The sequence below is a fragment of the Triturus cristatus genome, chromosome 3_2 (assembly GCF_964204655.1).
Source record: "Triturus cristatus chromosome 3_2, aTriCri1.1, whole genome shotgun sequence".
Classification (NCBI taxonomy): domain Eukaryota; kingdom Metazoa; phylum Chordata; class Amphibia; order Caudata; family Salamandridae; genus Triturus; species Triturus cristatus.
In genome coordinates this window covers 906,323,274-906,339,182 of record NC_140584.1, presented here as the reverse complement: position 1 = coordinate 906,339,182, position 15,909 = coordinate 906,323,274, and the positions used below count along the sequence as shown (strand labels likewise).

Sequence of the window (15,909 nt, the reverse complement as noted above, 5' to 3'; positions counted from 1 at the left end):
GCTGAAGAATTGAGATAGATTGTGTCAGAGTTCCTGCGAGAGGGTGGTCGGGTTGGAGGTGATTGATGGTAAGGTGAAATATTTCACAATGGCAATATTTATTTTCCTGTGTTACTGCTGGCATTGATGCAGTCCGTAAGAACGGCGCGTATGATGGTCCGGATCATTTAGTGGTAGGGTCTTAGGGAGGATTTGAATGTGCTCCTGTCTGCATTGTCCTGGCTCATTCTCCATTTGTAGTCATTTTGTTTGTAGTGGGGTTTCAATAGTGGGAGTTCCTTTGTGTACCACCTGGTCTGGGGTCTGGATCATGTTTTATTGCTGTGTATGAGGAGGGTTAAAGATTTGGCGCAGGAGGTGATCCAATTGTTGATCTTCTTGATGGCTTTGGGGAGGCTGTTGCCTGTGTTTGGGTCATTGGGTGTTGAGAGCAGCGTTCCAGTCCTTGTCAGTAATGCTGTTCCAGTTTCGTCGGGCTAGTTTGGCAGTGCATGTGTGTTGGATCGGGACGGGATGTTGAACATTACGAGGGTGTGATTTGTCCAGAGTACTGCTAGGGGCTCATCGACTTGGAGAAACTTGGGTCCAGGAGGTGTCCGGCGACGTGGGTAGGTTCCTTTACTCATGAGGTCTTCCAGGGGGAAGTTCAGGCCTCCGAGTAGGATGTAATTGCTAGCTCCGAGTGCGAGTGATGCGATGATGGTCTTGCTCAATTTGGGCTCTGAGGGTAGGGGTGTGTGTGGGGATTGGACTAATCCTAGTGTCCTCCATATATAACTCACAAATCCAGTTTGAGGCAGCCACTGTACCCCTAGTAAACCCAGAGTCTGAAGTCTGGTGGAACAAAATGAGGGTTTTCCAGAAAACAGACAGTGGCTAAACAAGAATTGTTATGCATTCTGTTTGCCTTCCTTTTTAGTGTGCCCCTAATGTTACCTGTAAAACCCAGAGACAGATGTCTGGTGGGACAAAGCGGGCCCTTCAGCAACCAGACAGTGGATATACAAGAATTATCTTGGCATCCTGTTCTCGGCCTTTCAGGTGTGCTCCAAAGTGTTAATGTAAACCTGCATATTCGGTGAGGTTCAGAGACGTTCCCTCTGCCCATTCAGGTCAGTCTGTTGTTTGGTCCGTGGAAGCATTTCACACCTTTTCATACCTATTCAAATGCTAATTACTGGCTGCCATAAGTGGGAGAGCAAATGCAAAATTAGGCTTCAGGAACTTCAGGAAGGGAAGAGGTAACTTTCTAAAAGTTATTTTCTCTTAATATTCTTTTTTAATCCAGCATCACTATTGAATTGGAGTTTTAATAACTACTTAAAATAGTTGTTTAATTATTTTCTAGCTTGTTCCATTCCCAAGATACAGTATTTAGATTTTACTATGTATGTATGTTTTTCTGCATAGGACAACTAAGCCTACAGCAGTGATAAATAGCTTTTGGGTGCTAGTCGGTGTAAGGACACTTTAATTTTAAGGGGCTTATTTACAAGCCCCTTGTGCCCCTGGTGCATCCCTTTTAATATGGGAAAAAGTGACGTAACTGCAGCACAAGGGGCTTGTAAATAAGCCCCTAAAGTTCTACTTGTCCTGCTTTTAAATACCAGCTACACTGCCTTGTAGGTGACAAGTCTAAATAGAGATTACTTATTATTATTCAAAAGAGAGGTTTTAACCTGTCAAAAAGGTTTATTTCAGCAAGCCTAACTGCAGATTTAGACCATCAAGCTACAATGTTTACACTGTCATTGTATTGTTTTGCACATGAAAGAGCTCTGGGCCTTACAATGTAATCCCTTAGTCAATTCATTAAAGAATTTTCCCCCACTGCTCGAAAGGACCTTTGTTGGTTAATGTGAAGCATTGAAAGGGAGAAGACATCAAAAATACATGTCTAACTTGTAAATCCAATATGACTTCACAATAAGGACCAGGAATCACCACATATGATTAAAGGGTTTTATATTGAGGCGCAATAAGATGAGATACAGAATTGAGATAGCCACAATAATTATGAAAGAGATTGAAGCAAACAGGTGTTCCATAAAGAAACTTCCCCTCTGTCCTCTAAAAATAAGTCAAATATGGGATCTCTATCAAGGGTCCCTAATTAGGAAGCATAAGCAGGTGTCAGCATGATCAAACTTCAGTAGAAGTCGTGTCAAAATGAAATAAGTGCTAGTATAAAGCTTGACACTTGTCAGAATAAGGCAAGCAGAAGTTCTGTACCTCCTGAACACCAATTTAAAAGTAACTGGAAATTCAGAAACATCCTTATCTCCTTTCACACTACCAGGGACCAATCAAATCATTACTCAAGTGTATCTGCAACATCCCTTTAGTTATCTATTGCATCAAACTGGGAGTGCAATTCTCAGCCTTGAACAACTCTTTGTCCTGGCACATGACTAGCAGAAGGCCTCTTTCAAACAATTATTCTCCACATTCATTGCCAACTTCTTTCCTCCAGGCCTCTCTATCAGCTGTCAAATACAAACAATAAACCTTTCTCTAACTAACCAAAATTGTGATAATACACCTGCAAAGAGAACATGCTGGCGAAGCAAAATGCATTTCAATTGAGGCCTGTAGTCAGGCTAATTTAACTGAGCATTTAATATACATGTTTATACACATGTGTGTGAAACTTGAAAATAAAAGCCAAACGTGAGTAAAAGTGCAACTGATTACATGTGCAAATATAATTTCAAGTATAAAACGTGAATGAAGAATACATGCTTACATGATTAAACTGAACATTAGTGTATACGTGTATAATTCTCTAATCCCTCCAATGATTAAATTTCATTAATAGATTTAAATGCTTCACGCATGTTAATAAAGTTTAAGGCACACAGAGAATATAATGTCAAATACAAGCATATAGTTGCATTTATGTGACGTATAAAGGTGGAGCCTAAATTGTGCTGCTCCACACAATAGATGCTGCAGTCCACTAGTGACATTTAACTTACAGTCCCTGGATACATTTTATACCATATACTCGAGACCTACAGGTAAATTAAATATACCAATTAGGAATATGCCAATGTGGTCATGTTTAAATGGGGAGCACATGCATTTTCAAATGGTTAGCAGGGATAAGGTGCAAAGAGGTTTAATGGCCACAAAAATATATGGTCCATGAAAATATGAAAAACAATGGGTGACCACTCAGTAAACCTGTATTTTCTACACTTTGAAATTCTATATTTAAGATTGTTTCACTTAAATTTAGTAGGTAACTGGGACTGCATTGAACAGCATTTTCACTACTCACCAAATATTAATTAGTTGGTTAATAGCCTGCTGAAGTCAAATAGTTATTGTTTATATAACTCAGTTTCCAACGCTTCTTTTACACTTTTTTAATTTTATGTGTACAGCCAGTGTCATTGTGGTTCTAAAGCCAGAAAACAGGAAGTAATAAACCAGCATTAGTTTGAAGTAAATTTATTATCTGAAACCTCTGTTGAGTCACACATATGCACTAACTAGGTTGATACACCCACAGTGTGTTCGGATGTGGATCTGCTCATGACATAAACTAATTAATAAATAATAAGTTCCACCCACAATTCGAGCACTTGTAGCACTTAGACCAAATAGATAACATATCCCATTGGATAATAATTTATGCACAGTGGCACATGTTCGCCAACTGGACACAAGACCCTCTGCACCTCTACAGAACACCAAGGAACTGACACTCCCCTGACAGGTTGCAGGCACGCCGGGGGCGGACACCAAGGGTGTACCATCACTGGCTCTATTGGTCTCAGTGCAGCGATGTGTTTCAGAGAGGCTGGCAGAGGTGCTGAGGGGTTCCATGGAGATCCACAGCTGTCCTCATTGCTCCATTTTCAGTGCACCCAAGGGCCCTCCATGTTCATCCAGCTGCATGCGGACTGCGGCACTCCCCGCCACACCCAGGAGTGCTGGGTGAGGAAAAGGGGCTTAGCCATATTGGGCCCTGGATGCTGTAGCCCTCAACGGAGAAACAAGTCTATGTTGGCAACGTTAAACATTTTGCAATATATGTACCAGTCCCAAGCAAGTTATACATACATATATTACAGCACAATTTATCGACGCTTGCAGATTTACAGAAACTGAAAGCGCATAACATGTCGATCTGAAGACTGATTCTGTACTACTGTTTAACGCTTTTACTAAAATTGGAAATCACGCAAGGAACATCCAGTATCAGGGCAATATACAGAAATGAATGAATGCCTCTTTTGTGGTTAAACTTGAATGGTCTTCATTTACTTATTAGCAAGTATTCCTCTTACGTTAAAGCAAGAGCAGTTCAATTTTTTCCTTGATTAGAACACCCAGTGGTGGCTGGTGACATTTTAAAGTGGTGTGGCTTAAAAGTTTGTGATGAATGGGGAAGCGTGCAAGCCCGATAAATAAGGAGGGCTTGGTGTGGGGGGGGGGGGGGGGGGGGGGGGGTGGCGATCCTCCAGGATACTATCAGGCTGAAAACTAAGAAGTGTAAAAACAAGACAGCACAGCAGGCATTTTCCATCTCTGCACCCAGCATCTGGAACAATATCCTCATATCCATTAACACCACCCCAACAATGCTGCAATGTAGAAAAGATTTGAACACACACTTCTTTACAGAATAGTGTATCACAATGAGGTAAATAAATTACTAACCAGCTACAACTTCTATCACTCATTGACCGTAATAGTGAAACATATACTTGTCTTGCTTGGATGTTTGCTAGCCCTTAGTAAGTGGTTGCACTTATTTTGGAAATCTGGCAAGGTTGACATAACCCTTTCCTTCCCTTTATCAACACACTACATGCAGCATGCCCTGCACAACTTGACGTTTTTTCACTAACTTTTAGCCCTTGGTTTCCAGCAGTCACAGACAATCCATGACAGATGACATTTTAATCCTAAACAGATTCAGAGGCTGGCCATTAAAATTATCCTAACTAAAATTAAGGTCATTAAGAGACTTTGCATTTCACAAGAAAGCAGAACAAAATATACTTTTCTCAAGCTGAAATCTGCCGCGCCGCCAGTAACAACTAATTTCACAGCACTGCCACTGACGAAAAAGCACACAGATTGAAAAACGTTTGAAAGTGTTTAAAATGAAACTGCAAACAAATTCTCATTTTTAGGTCTCGCCTGAGCCAGCGCTTTAGCGCTGCTCTTGCGAGAGCTTTTGTAAAAGGGGGATCTGGAAGTGCAAACTAGTGCTTTTCAGGCCTCCAAATACAGTGCATGTGCGCCGGGATCGCGCACCATTTGGCAGCCTGAAAGCACTAGTTTTCAAATCCCCCGTTTACAAAAGCTCATTTTGCGGCCGCTTTGATGTTCTCAGTGAGCCGCGTGGCCACTGAGAACATCAAAGCCGCCGCGAAAGTGCTCACCATTTGCCACCCCCTCCCTTATCCCACTTCCTGCTTGTTTCACAATGGCGACAGCTTGTTACAAGTGGAGGTTGGGGACAGAAAACACCTTGCCACCCCCTCTCTTTTACAAGTTTTACAGAAAACACCTCCCCCCCATATGACCGCTTGTCTTGCTGCCTTTAAAAAGCTCAAATCCCTCCAATTACCTGATCCGCAACTTGTAGTCACCTGTGACGCCCCTTGTCCCCTAGGCGAACCGAATAGCAGCATCACAGCACGCCGCAGGCAGTAACAAGCAGCCAGCCTTTCGTTGCCACCACCACCCAAGTAGATGCACAGGGATGTAAGACCTTACAAGTGAGCAACATTCAGAGAGGTCCTTTACCAGACGCATGAAACCAGGGAGGAACCCTACACATGTTCCCGCTGACTATAACGAACTCACACCAGCGAGGCAATACTTTACCTGTTAGAACCCTAATCTGCGATTTTAAACACACAGAATTCACACGCATACGAACCACAGAACTTCGAGCACTTCGTTTCCCAGTCTGAATTTGTATATTGCACGTTTTTAGGAAATTATTTGCACTGCAGCCCTGCATTCTGTGGCCCCCACCCACCCGAATGTACAAAAATAATCCACACACATATATCATGTAAAAGTGCACATTCCTGCAGCCTCAGTGCAGGTCTGCAATCTTTCACATAGTTTCACAGCCCAGCGAAGCGCCGCCCATGCCCCGCCCCCAAATACTGTAGGGTTTTGAAAACTTCGACGGAGAGCAGGGGGAGAAGGGGGTTGTGCAGTTGGGATCTTGTAAGGAATTACTGCCGCCTTGTTCCTCAATTTGCTGCCCGTATGACCCCCAGACTTTCTGGCGTCAGGAACTATCTTGTGACCAAGGAAAATGGGGGGTGGCGGAAATTAATTGCACTTTTCAAGCTCCGGTTTCAATGGACACAAGCATTTGCAATGCAATAGGTCTCGCATTTATACGAGTTTGAGCTATTGGCATTGTAAATGATAATGCTTTTTATTTAAGTTTTTTTTTATAAAAACTTAAATAAAAGGCACTGTCATTTACAATGCCAATAGCTCAAACTTGTATAAATGCGAGACCTATTGCATTGCAAATGCTTGTTTTTGTAGATTTGTAGGGAGGTCACGGAGTGTATTACGAGATGGTAGATTAAAGCGTGTGTACAGAGGCCGAACTAAAAAATACCCGTGCATCACGAAAGCACAAATCATCCACATTCAAGAGCCCCGGCCCTACACATGTTAGTGAAAACACAGCCGAGGCCTGTAAGAAGGGTGGGGTTGCTGAAAGGATGGTCTGCCTTTCACGCTCTCACACCGCAGCCCGCCTTTTCTCCCACCCTACCACTACCCAGTGTCCATTCTCCCACCTCTTACCTGTGGCCAACAACAGCTTGTGAAGAAGGTATGCGGCGGCTGCCAGCAGTGCACCCAGTTCCGAGAGCACCCCTGGTCAGGTAGAGGGTTTTCTTTCACTTTCGCCATGAGTTGGAGCCCAGCCCTGACATGGTGCCGCAGCCTGCAGGGATCCTGTGCTGGAAAGGAGAGAAGGCGACAATTACGATGTCCCCGTGAAAGAAGGAGGCGGCATATTGCTCCTCTGCCGCACATCCGCACCAGCTCAGCAAGTGGGCTCTAGTTCTGGGCTCCTGCACAGATCCAGCAGGCACGAGGGGGATGAGGAGAAGAAACCCATCCCCCAGTGCATGCTGCTGCTGCCACCGCCCAGCGTCAGCCATACCAGGCTGCAGCCAATCCCGATGCCGATTCTGCTGTCACAGCAGCACCTGGATTGGCTGGGGCAGGGGACTGCAACGCTCATTACTGAGTCCGGGGACTGCGGCTATGAGTCACCCTGGGCTCCAGTATACTGCAAGGGGAAGACTCTAGTGCTCCTGTCGGGCTGGCCGGAGAGAGACCGCCGACCAACAAAACATGTGCACTTGGGCCCCTCTGATTCTGACAGTGTGTCCTGTCTGTCAGTAATATGCTTCACCCTTTCAGGCCCACACTGGAGGATTCTTAAGGTTCCTGCCTCCTCATGCCTGAAACCAAAACCTGTCCGGGGCAGAAATGCCTAACACATCCTAAAATGTGTAGGACTTTTACTTGAATTTAACTGGAGGCCACGGGGGCTAAAATATCAGGAGGGAAACGCCCCAACGCCCTAAGGGACGCACCGCCCCTGACTGAACACCATCTGTTTGTTTTGCTAAAAAATAATAGACCTAACTGTTGACAAAATGCACTTTTACTTTTCAATTCTGTCACAGTAATTGTGTCTTGTTAACCTTTATTTCTAGGTGCAGTTAGAGTAATTGGTTTAAATGGGATGAAAAACGTCAGGACACCAAGACATTCCATTAATTATTTTGGCACATGGCCTAGAGCTATTGTGAATAGCTTAAAATGTAAGTATTTAAGACCTACATAAGATGTGTTCTCTTCAGAACTAAGGTAGTGCAGTAACTGAAGTGCAGTGGTAGTTTTAAGATGAAGTCACCCGTAGATAAGAACAACAGAGGGCAGATGTGGACGGTGTATTGGTTAGGGGCAGCGTTATGAGGGATGAGGGTTTGATATTCTTGGAAGCATCCTTGGTACATTTTATGAGTGAATGTTTCGATTTATGTTTTAGGTTCAACTTTTTTTAGGCATAGGTTGCTTGTGGCTTAGAGTTTCCATGGCAGTGCTTTCATCCTCGATTGGAATCAGTGAAATCCAAGTTACACGCAGATTGCTGCACTTCGTGCATTATCACACTATGTCTGGAAACAGTGACTAACACGTCTCACGCACACATTCCTGCTGCAGTCATGTTAACCTACTAAGCTATTCCACCCACTTGACTGCAAAATATGCAACGATCTCTGCTGAAAGTCTGTTTATATACACCATTCCCTCACTGGGATTAGAACCTGTGGCCTGCATGTTACACATAGGTTCCAGCACTATTCTATTCTTTTCTATTGTTCTTGTAAACTGTATGGCTACCCGTAGGCCTCCCAGCACTAGAACACTCATCATAATAGCCAGTGCGCCACTGAGGGGAAGATAAGTTGCTGAAGAGCCAGGTTTTCAAGGCCTTATGAAAAGAGAGTTCGGTGGACAACTGACGTAGTTCAAGTGGAAGTGTGTTCCAAAGTTCGGGGTCCAGACAAGAGAGTGAACGGCCTCCCCAACGAGATTCCTTGATCTTAGGAACATGGAGCAGATGGACTGAAGATGCTCTTAGCAACCTCCCAGGAATGTATGGGGTGGCTAGTGACCTTTGCAAGAGAGAGCCTCTCTTGTGAAGTGATTTGTGCAAAATACATAGGGCCTTAAATTGCACTCGCTGTTGCACTGGGAGCCAGTGTAGGTCTTTCCGAGCCTATTTTGCGATTGGTGCCGATTCATGACGAGCCCGGCAGTGGCATTCTGGTTGACCTGCAGCCTCTTGATCACGTATTGGGTAGAACCAAGGTACAGGACAATGCCATAGTCAATGCATGAAATGATAAGAGCCTGGATAATTAATCTTTCGGCTGAAAAAGGAAGGAGAATAACAACCTTTTTAGGTCTGACCTACGCAGCGCGCATGTGCTCCATAGGAAGACCTTTAGCCGTCGCTCTGCTCTTTTTGGAAGCCCATACTCGTGCTTGTGGCGGCATCCACCTTGCGGGAGCGAGCAGGGGCGCACCCACAAGCACGAGTATGTGCTTCCAAAAAGAGCCGACTACGTGCACGCACCACTCCCGGGCCACCCTGGGTCAGAAAACACACGATTGCAGTGCCAGCAGTGTGTTTTGCTTTTGCTGTGACAAGCACGCATTTGCTTTTGAATAGCAGCATTAGTTATTCACTCATGCACGGCTATCATTTACTCTGTGTTTTGCTTTTACTGTGACAAGCACGCGTGTGCTTCAAAATGGCAGCATTAGTTATTCACTCGTGCACGGCTATCATTTACTTTGTGTTTTGCTTTTACTGTGACAGTTTTCTCATCACTTCTTCCCTCGTGCTCTATCTTGCTTTCTTTTTTTTTATCATTCACTGTGTTTTGCTTTTACCTTTTCTCACTATTTATCACCACGTCCACCACCACTACCACGTCCACCACCACCATCACGTCCACCACCACCACCACTTTCACCACGCCCACCACCACCACCACTTCCACCACGTCCACCACCACCACGTCCACCACCACCATGTCCACTACCACGTCCAGTATGTCCACCACCACGTCCACCACCATGTCCACCACCACACTGTCCACCACCACGCCTACCACCACGTCCACCACCATGTCCACCACCACCAGGTCCATCACCACCACCATGTCCACCACCACCACCACGTCCACCACCACCACAATGTGCACCACCACCACGTCCTCCAATCCACCACGTCCACCACCACCGCGTCCACCACCACGTCAACCATCACGTCCACCACCACGTCCACCACCACCACGTCCACCACCACCACCAACAAGGCCACCACCATATCCACCACCACCATATCCACCACCACACCCACCACCACACCCACCACCACGTCCATGTCCACCACCACCTCCACGTTCACCACCATGTCCACCACCACCACCACCACGTCCACTACCACCACGTCCACCATCACCACGTCCACCACCACCACCATATCCACCACCACCACCATGTACACCACCACGTCCACCACGCCACCACCACATCCACCACCACGTCCACCACCACCACCACCACGTCCACCACCAAATCCACCACCATCACGTCCACCACCACCACCACGTCCACCACCACCACCACGTCCACCACCACCACCCATGACAGGTAAAGTGTCACTGGAGGGCAGGGGTAATAGGAGTGTCAACCCCGGCTGTACTTGGGACATTTAAGGATGCATTGGGTGCGAGAAGACGGGAATAGGGGCTAGAAGTATTACACCAGACCCAAGATACATTTTGAAGAGGCGCAATGTCACAGGGGCTCCTGTAAAAGCACTTGCAGCACCTCTACCTCACAGTGGCATACCTGCACGAGCCACTCACTCAAAACAAGCATTGGCATAGCCAATAGGTCTCGCCTTTGGGACCATATAAGTGTTTAGCCGTGCAACACTTGATGTTGTTGCACCAAGGATATTGTGTTGGATAACTAAACACTTATAAGGTCCCAAAGGCAAGACTATTGGCTATGCCAATGCTTGTTTAACAGTGTCAGGACACCAAAGCGATCAGCAGTAAGCTGCTTGGCCTTGAGGTCCATTGTGAGGCTGGAGTCCAACCACATACCAAGGCTCTTTATCACACATTTGGGATTGGGCAGCATCTCCCGACAGTCCGGGACATGGGTTGGGATTTTCTTGCTGAGATTATATTCCCAAAGCATGACCTTAATCTTGTCTGCGTAGATCTTCAGTATACAGTTAGCCATCCGGCTGGTTACTTCCTGAAGACATGGGGCCAGGCTGAGGTTACTAGAACTGGAGTCGGGGGAAATTGACATCACCAACTGAGTGTCATCAGCTTAGGAAACCAATGTCAACCCATGTGAACACACAATATCAGCTAGTAGGTGTATGTAAAGATTAACAAGCATTGAAAATGCAATAGGTCTCGCCTTTGATTAAGTTAAAGCCATTTGCTATGCTAATGGTATTGCATAGCAAATCAAATGGCTTTAACTTAATAAAAGGCGAGACCTATTGCATTTTAAATGCTCGTTCTGCTTCCTCTACTGTGCCTTTGGCTTCCTTCCCCACCACACTGGCCTACTCAAAACTCGTACATAATCTAGGTTTCATATTTAAGTCCTCTTTAGATTTTCACCTCAAATTGCTTCTGTGATTAAGGCCTGTCATTTTCTGCTTTTCAGTATTTGTGAATGTAAACATTTCATACCCTTCTGCTTGAGACACCGTTTGCAAAGATATTTTGATTCTGTGCCACCTTAATAGTTGTGCATTTTTTCTGCTTGCCTACCTAAAATGTTGAAGAACCTCGTTTAAGATAACCCAAAATTCCTGTTGCACCCTCAAAGGTAGAGTATGTTTTGCATACATTTAGTTATTGGCCACGCCATTTGAACTCCCTTTTCCTTTCCAGAACAATTTAGTGATATTGTCTTGCTATATGACTCCTGGTTCAGGTGAACTTCTGTGTCATCAGTCATCATAGCAGTCGTGGCCCGACTGAGGAGTGACTTCAGAAACACTTTTCTCGAATGACTGTCAGTGAAAGGTGCTAGTTTTATTTTATATTCTTGCAAGGAGTCATGTCCTTCTTCGGTTTTGACAGTTCTTTCATGCAGACCAAACCCCATTGAACCGAATTTAAGTGAGCTTATGAAATCGTATAATGTATATTTGTTTGCTCATTAGTTTTGCTATAGTGCGGACATGAACCAGAGAGATGCTGGAGCACTCGACAGGGATAGCCATGAATTACGAAGTTACGTTCAGCGTGTAAGAACAGAGAAAGAGAAACATAGGTATAGAAGAGAAAAAAAAAAAGTCCAATAGCATTAGGCGTGGCATTTTTAGGCATCCAACCATCTTGTAGACTACTAATTCGCCAACTAATAGGCAAGAACATTATGGAAAGAATGGAGACGCCTACATCCGTCTCCCACTAAAAAAACATATAAAATTGAAAGATATGAGATACACCATAACCATCACCACAAATAACCTATACTCTGGCTATCCAGCAATATGCAGCTCAAACCTGATACTTCAAAAAGAGTCTCGATCAGATGTCAATCTCAGGCCCCACAGACACCCACCCAGGTGCCAGAGAGGTGAAAGCCGTAAATTAGTTTACATTTTTTTCTCCAAATAACCGCTCTACCTAATTATATGCACGCACCTACCTTACATTTACGTTCTTCACAAAAGTCGAACTTCTCGCATAAATTAAGAACCTCACACCACCGCCAAGCTCCTTAATTATAGGTTGGTCACGCTGTACAACAAAAGAAAAAGCATCACAACGCGTGCACATTTGAAAGGGCCCATTGATCAGCAGAAGCGTTGTTCTGAAGCGTGATTCATTTCGTCGTCTAGATCCCTGCGCTTCAAGATGTGCGCTGACTTCCCAACATCTGTCTAGCCCCAGCATCAAGTGATTTGGCTTAAAAGATGTGTCCCTCTGTTCCCTGCATCTCACAATCTGTGATTTCTTTAAATTGCGCATGTTTTTAAACCAAAGGCAGATTTCCAAACAACGCTGGTCACATAAAAGGCCCCGCAAACAGCTCTGCTTACTGGAACTAGGCTGCTCCGGAAAACACGCGCGGCCCGTCATGGGACGTGAACGGCTCTTTACAGGGCGGACAAAAGATGTGCACTCGGGGACTGCCTTTACTGGCGGCGAAAAAAAAAGTCCCCAGAGTATCACACCACCAGTAAAGCATCCAGTCCAAGCGTGCCCATCTTCTGTCTCTTCTGTCTCCCCGCATGGACGCTTTGGAATCCATATCTATTCCAAAAGGCCCTCTTCATGGCGAGAGCAGCGCATGCGCTGCTCACGCTAGGCCGAAACCTAAAAAGGATGGGGCTCGGGGAGGACCCCTGAGGCATCACGCAGTTCAAAGACTTTTGATACCCGATGGATGAGTGTGGCATGATCTACTGTATCGAAGGCCTCACTGAGGTCTGAAAGGATGATAGCTGGGAATTCACCTTGGTCCAGCAGGCGTCTTAATTGCTCACCCACTGCCAGCAAAACTGTTTCTGTGATGTGGTCTAAATGCCATTTGAGTAGAGTGGAGGATTTCGTTGGACTCCAGGAAGGCACAAAGGTGATTGTTAGCATGTTTCTCCAGGAACTTCGATGCTCCTGGTAGTAGGTAGACTGGCCTGTAATTACACAGACAAAGGGGATCAAGGCCATGGTTTTTTAGGAGTGGTTTAACCACTGCATGCTTCCATTGCGGGAAGACATGCCCACTGAAGAGGGAGAGATTGAGCTGATCCACCAGGGTGCGAGCAATACTATAAGTCCCTTGCCTGAGAATATGAAGGGGGCAGTGTCAAGAGGACAGTCTGACTTTATTGTCCTTCGGAGATCTGTGAGATGGCTCACAGTAAAGTCAGGAAAGAACGTTAGAGTCTCTTTTGATTGTACTAGGTGCTACCTGAAGGACTCTCAAAGTTTAAGTTGTCGTGGAACGAAGTGTAGATGTCCAGAATGTTCTTCAAAAAGGAGCGAGCCAGATTATTGCTGTGCTGTATCGAGGCATCTGGGGCAGGGCCAGAGAGCTGTGGCTCTGTGATGTCTTTCAGGATTCGAAGAATCTATTTAGGGGAGTTGGCAGAGAGCTCAATTTTGGAGGTAAAACAGGCTGATTGAGAGGCCTTTATTTCTGCATGAAAGGACCTAATGGCATTCCTATATATATATTTTCTGGCTTTGTCATAGGACTTTCTCCAACTTCTCTCCAGACACTTATAGTCTAGTCCTTTTTTAAGGCGAGTAGATGAACGTTAAACCAAAGGGATTTTTTGCTTCGCTGGAGATTCTCATGCCACCTTGCAGGAAGGACAATATCTAATGAGTTAGTGATCCACTCATTGAAACTGCAATTGGACGACATAACTTGGTCAGATTGGTCGGACAGTGGTGTAGTAAGGAGGGGGCAGGGGGCGGTCTGCCCCGGGGGACACGAGGTTTGGCTGCTTGCCCCCCCACCCCCACCCTAACCTGTGGCTGTCACGGGGCGGCGGCTGCAGGAATTGCCAACATACACCCAAATGCTCATAAGTTCGGCCACCGGAAGCGGCAGACGCAACGGCTGCCATGGGCGGCCTAAGGCCTAGCTACGCCACTGTGGTCGGGTCTAGTTGCCTCCAGGACAATTTCCCTGTCCTCAAAGTTTAATTTGGGGCAGCCTCTTTCCAGCCGAATGGCCAGCAGCATGCGGGCAGGAGGGGAAGGGACAGGTAGAGTAATAGGAAGCAGAAAGTGATCTGACCAAATTAATAATAGGAAGCAGAAAGTGATCTGACCAAATTAAGGGAAAAGATCTCTGCACCTGAAAGTTTGTCATATTGCTGAGCACCAGGTAACTGGTGTATCCTTTCTCATGAGTAGGACGCTCCACTAATTGCAGCAGCTCTAGGGACGCAAATCTTGTAAAATGTATGGGGACACCATTGTTGGTGTCATCAATGTGTACTTGGTATGTTAACACACTTTCACGCCCTTATGTATCAGCACATTTCTCCATAGACACCGAATGGGTGAAACCCTTTTCATAATCGACCCTCATTTTTTTTTTTTTAACTTGCAACATCCAGATCTGACTATTTTTTTCTGCTGCCTTTTATTATATTTCTTCTCTGAATCTCTTTTCTAATTCTGGCTCCTTTTTGTCTATATTTTCAACTTTAATCTCGTTTCTCCGTCTTTAATTTGTTCCTGTTAATTTGGCTCTCTTTTCATGCGTTTACTATACTATGTTTTGGCCCAATGGTCTTGCTGTAGCCTATTTGTTTTGCGCTTCCTGCTTTCTTTCATCCCTCAGTCATCCATTCTCTTCCCCGTATTTTTTTCCCTTTTATTTTCCATTCTGCGCTCCTTTCGTAGACCGACTCTTTTCCTGCAGCATCTGTTTCAGTTTTCCTGCTGTGGCTTACTCTTTCGCTTCCCCCTTTCTCTGCCTCCTTTACCAACGTTTTCCATTCTTACCCCTTTTTTTCGTTCTCCCTCCTGCCCTGCACAGGTACTGGTGAAGCGACGAGAGTGGTGATCTTGGGGGAGCAGTTGTATTTGAGCTGCTAAAGATTCCTTTACAGTGCTCACTGGCCTGCAGCCAAGCATGAGAGGCAGAGTTGGTGAAAAGAACTTAGGGCAGGTATGGGCCCTCACCCCTTTCACATCGGCGTACCTTGTCTAATCGTAAACCCTCAGGTTCCTAGCTGGGAAAGGCCCAGATGTCTTTCGAGCATTCCTAGTTTTTGTAGAAAACGTTTTTTATGGAATTCGAATAACTGCAATTTCTTTAATAGGAATATTGCATGCTAAACCAGAGCCTTTGGCACTAATGTTTTTATTCAATGAACATGAAAAATAAACAAGTGAGTAAACAAGTATCAGCAGACATAAAGGCGGCTGATGCAATGCCATTTTGGCAGTCGCGCCACTGTCACCACTCTAAGACCCGCGTGCAAGCCACCGCCACTCCCTAGCCGCAGCCAGGGCGTCTGAGGTGGTTTGCCTCTACGGTCCATATTATTGTGGCTCTGCGACTTGAGCCAAGTACAACTCATTGAGCACTTGATTCTGAGGGCTGGTGATGTCGAGCAGTCACAGGATTCTCATGGAGGTTAGTGGTGGGGGTACATAAGGTCAGCACTCAACACCACAACTAGCAGCACAGTAAAATACCCGTCCAGCCTACTGCTTTTCTTTTGAAAAAGACAAGCCCTTTATTTTAAATTAAAGCACACAACTAAACCCTGCTAGAAGCTTCATTCACCTCCTTCCTTCTCCC

The 15,909-nt window shown here is 45.4% G+C and overlaps 1 protein-coding gene across 2 annotated transcripts in view; it reads left to right on the top strand.

Annotated features, from left to right (window-relative positions):
- Nucleotides 1-15,909, top strand: part of LOC146858427 (multidrug and toxin extrusion protein 1-like) — a 742,800-nt gene that overhangs the window by 102,800 nt on the left and 624,091 nt on the right. Inside the window, exon 2 of one of the 2 annotated variants that reach the window (XM_085649350.1) lies at nucleotides 7,731-7,838. The exons of the other annotated variant lie outside the window; for it this stretch is intronic. The gene's annotated coding sequence lies outside the window, so the exon portion shown is untranslated. The remainder of the gene's footprint in view (nucleotides 1-7,730; nucleotides 7,839-15,909) is intronic. 2 annotated transcript variants of the gene reach the window in all.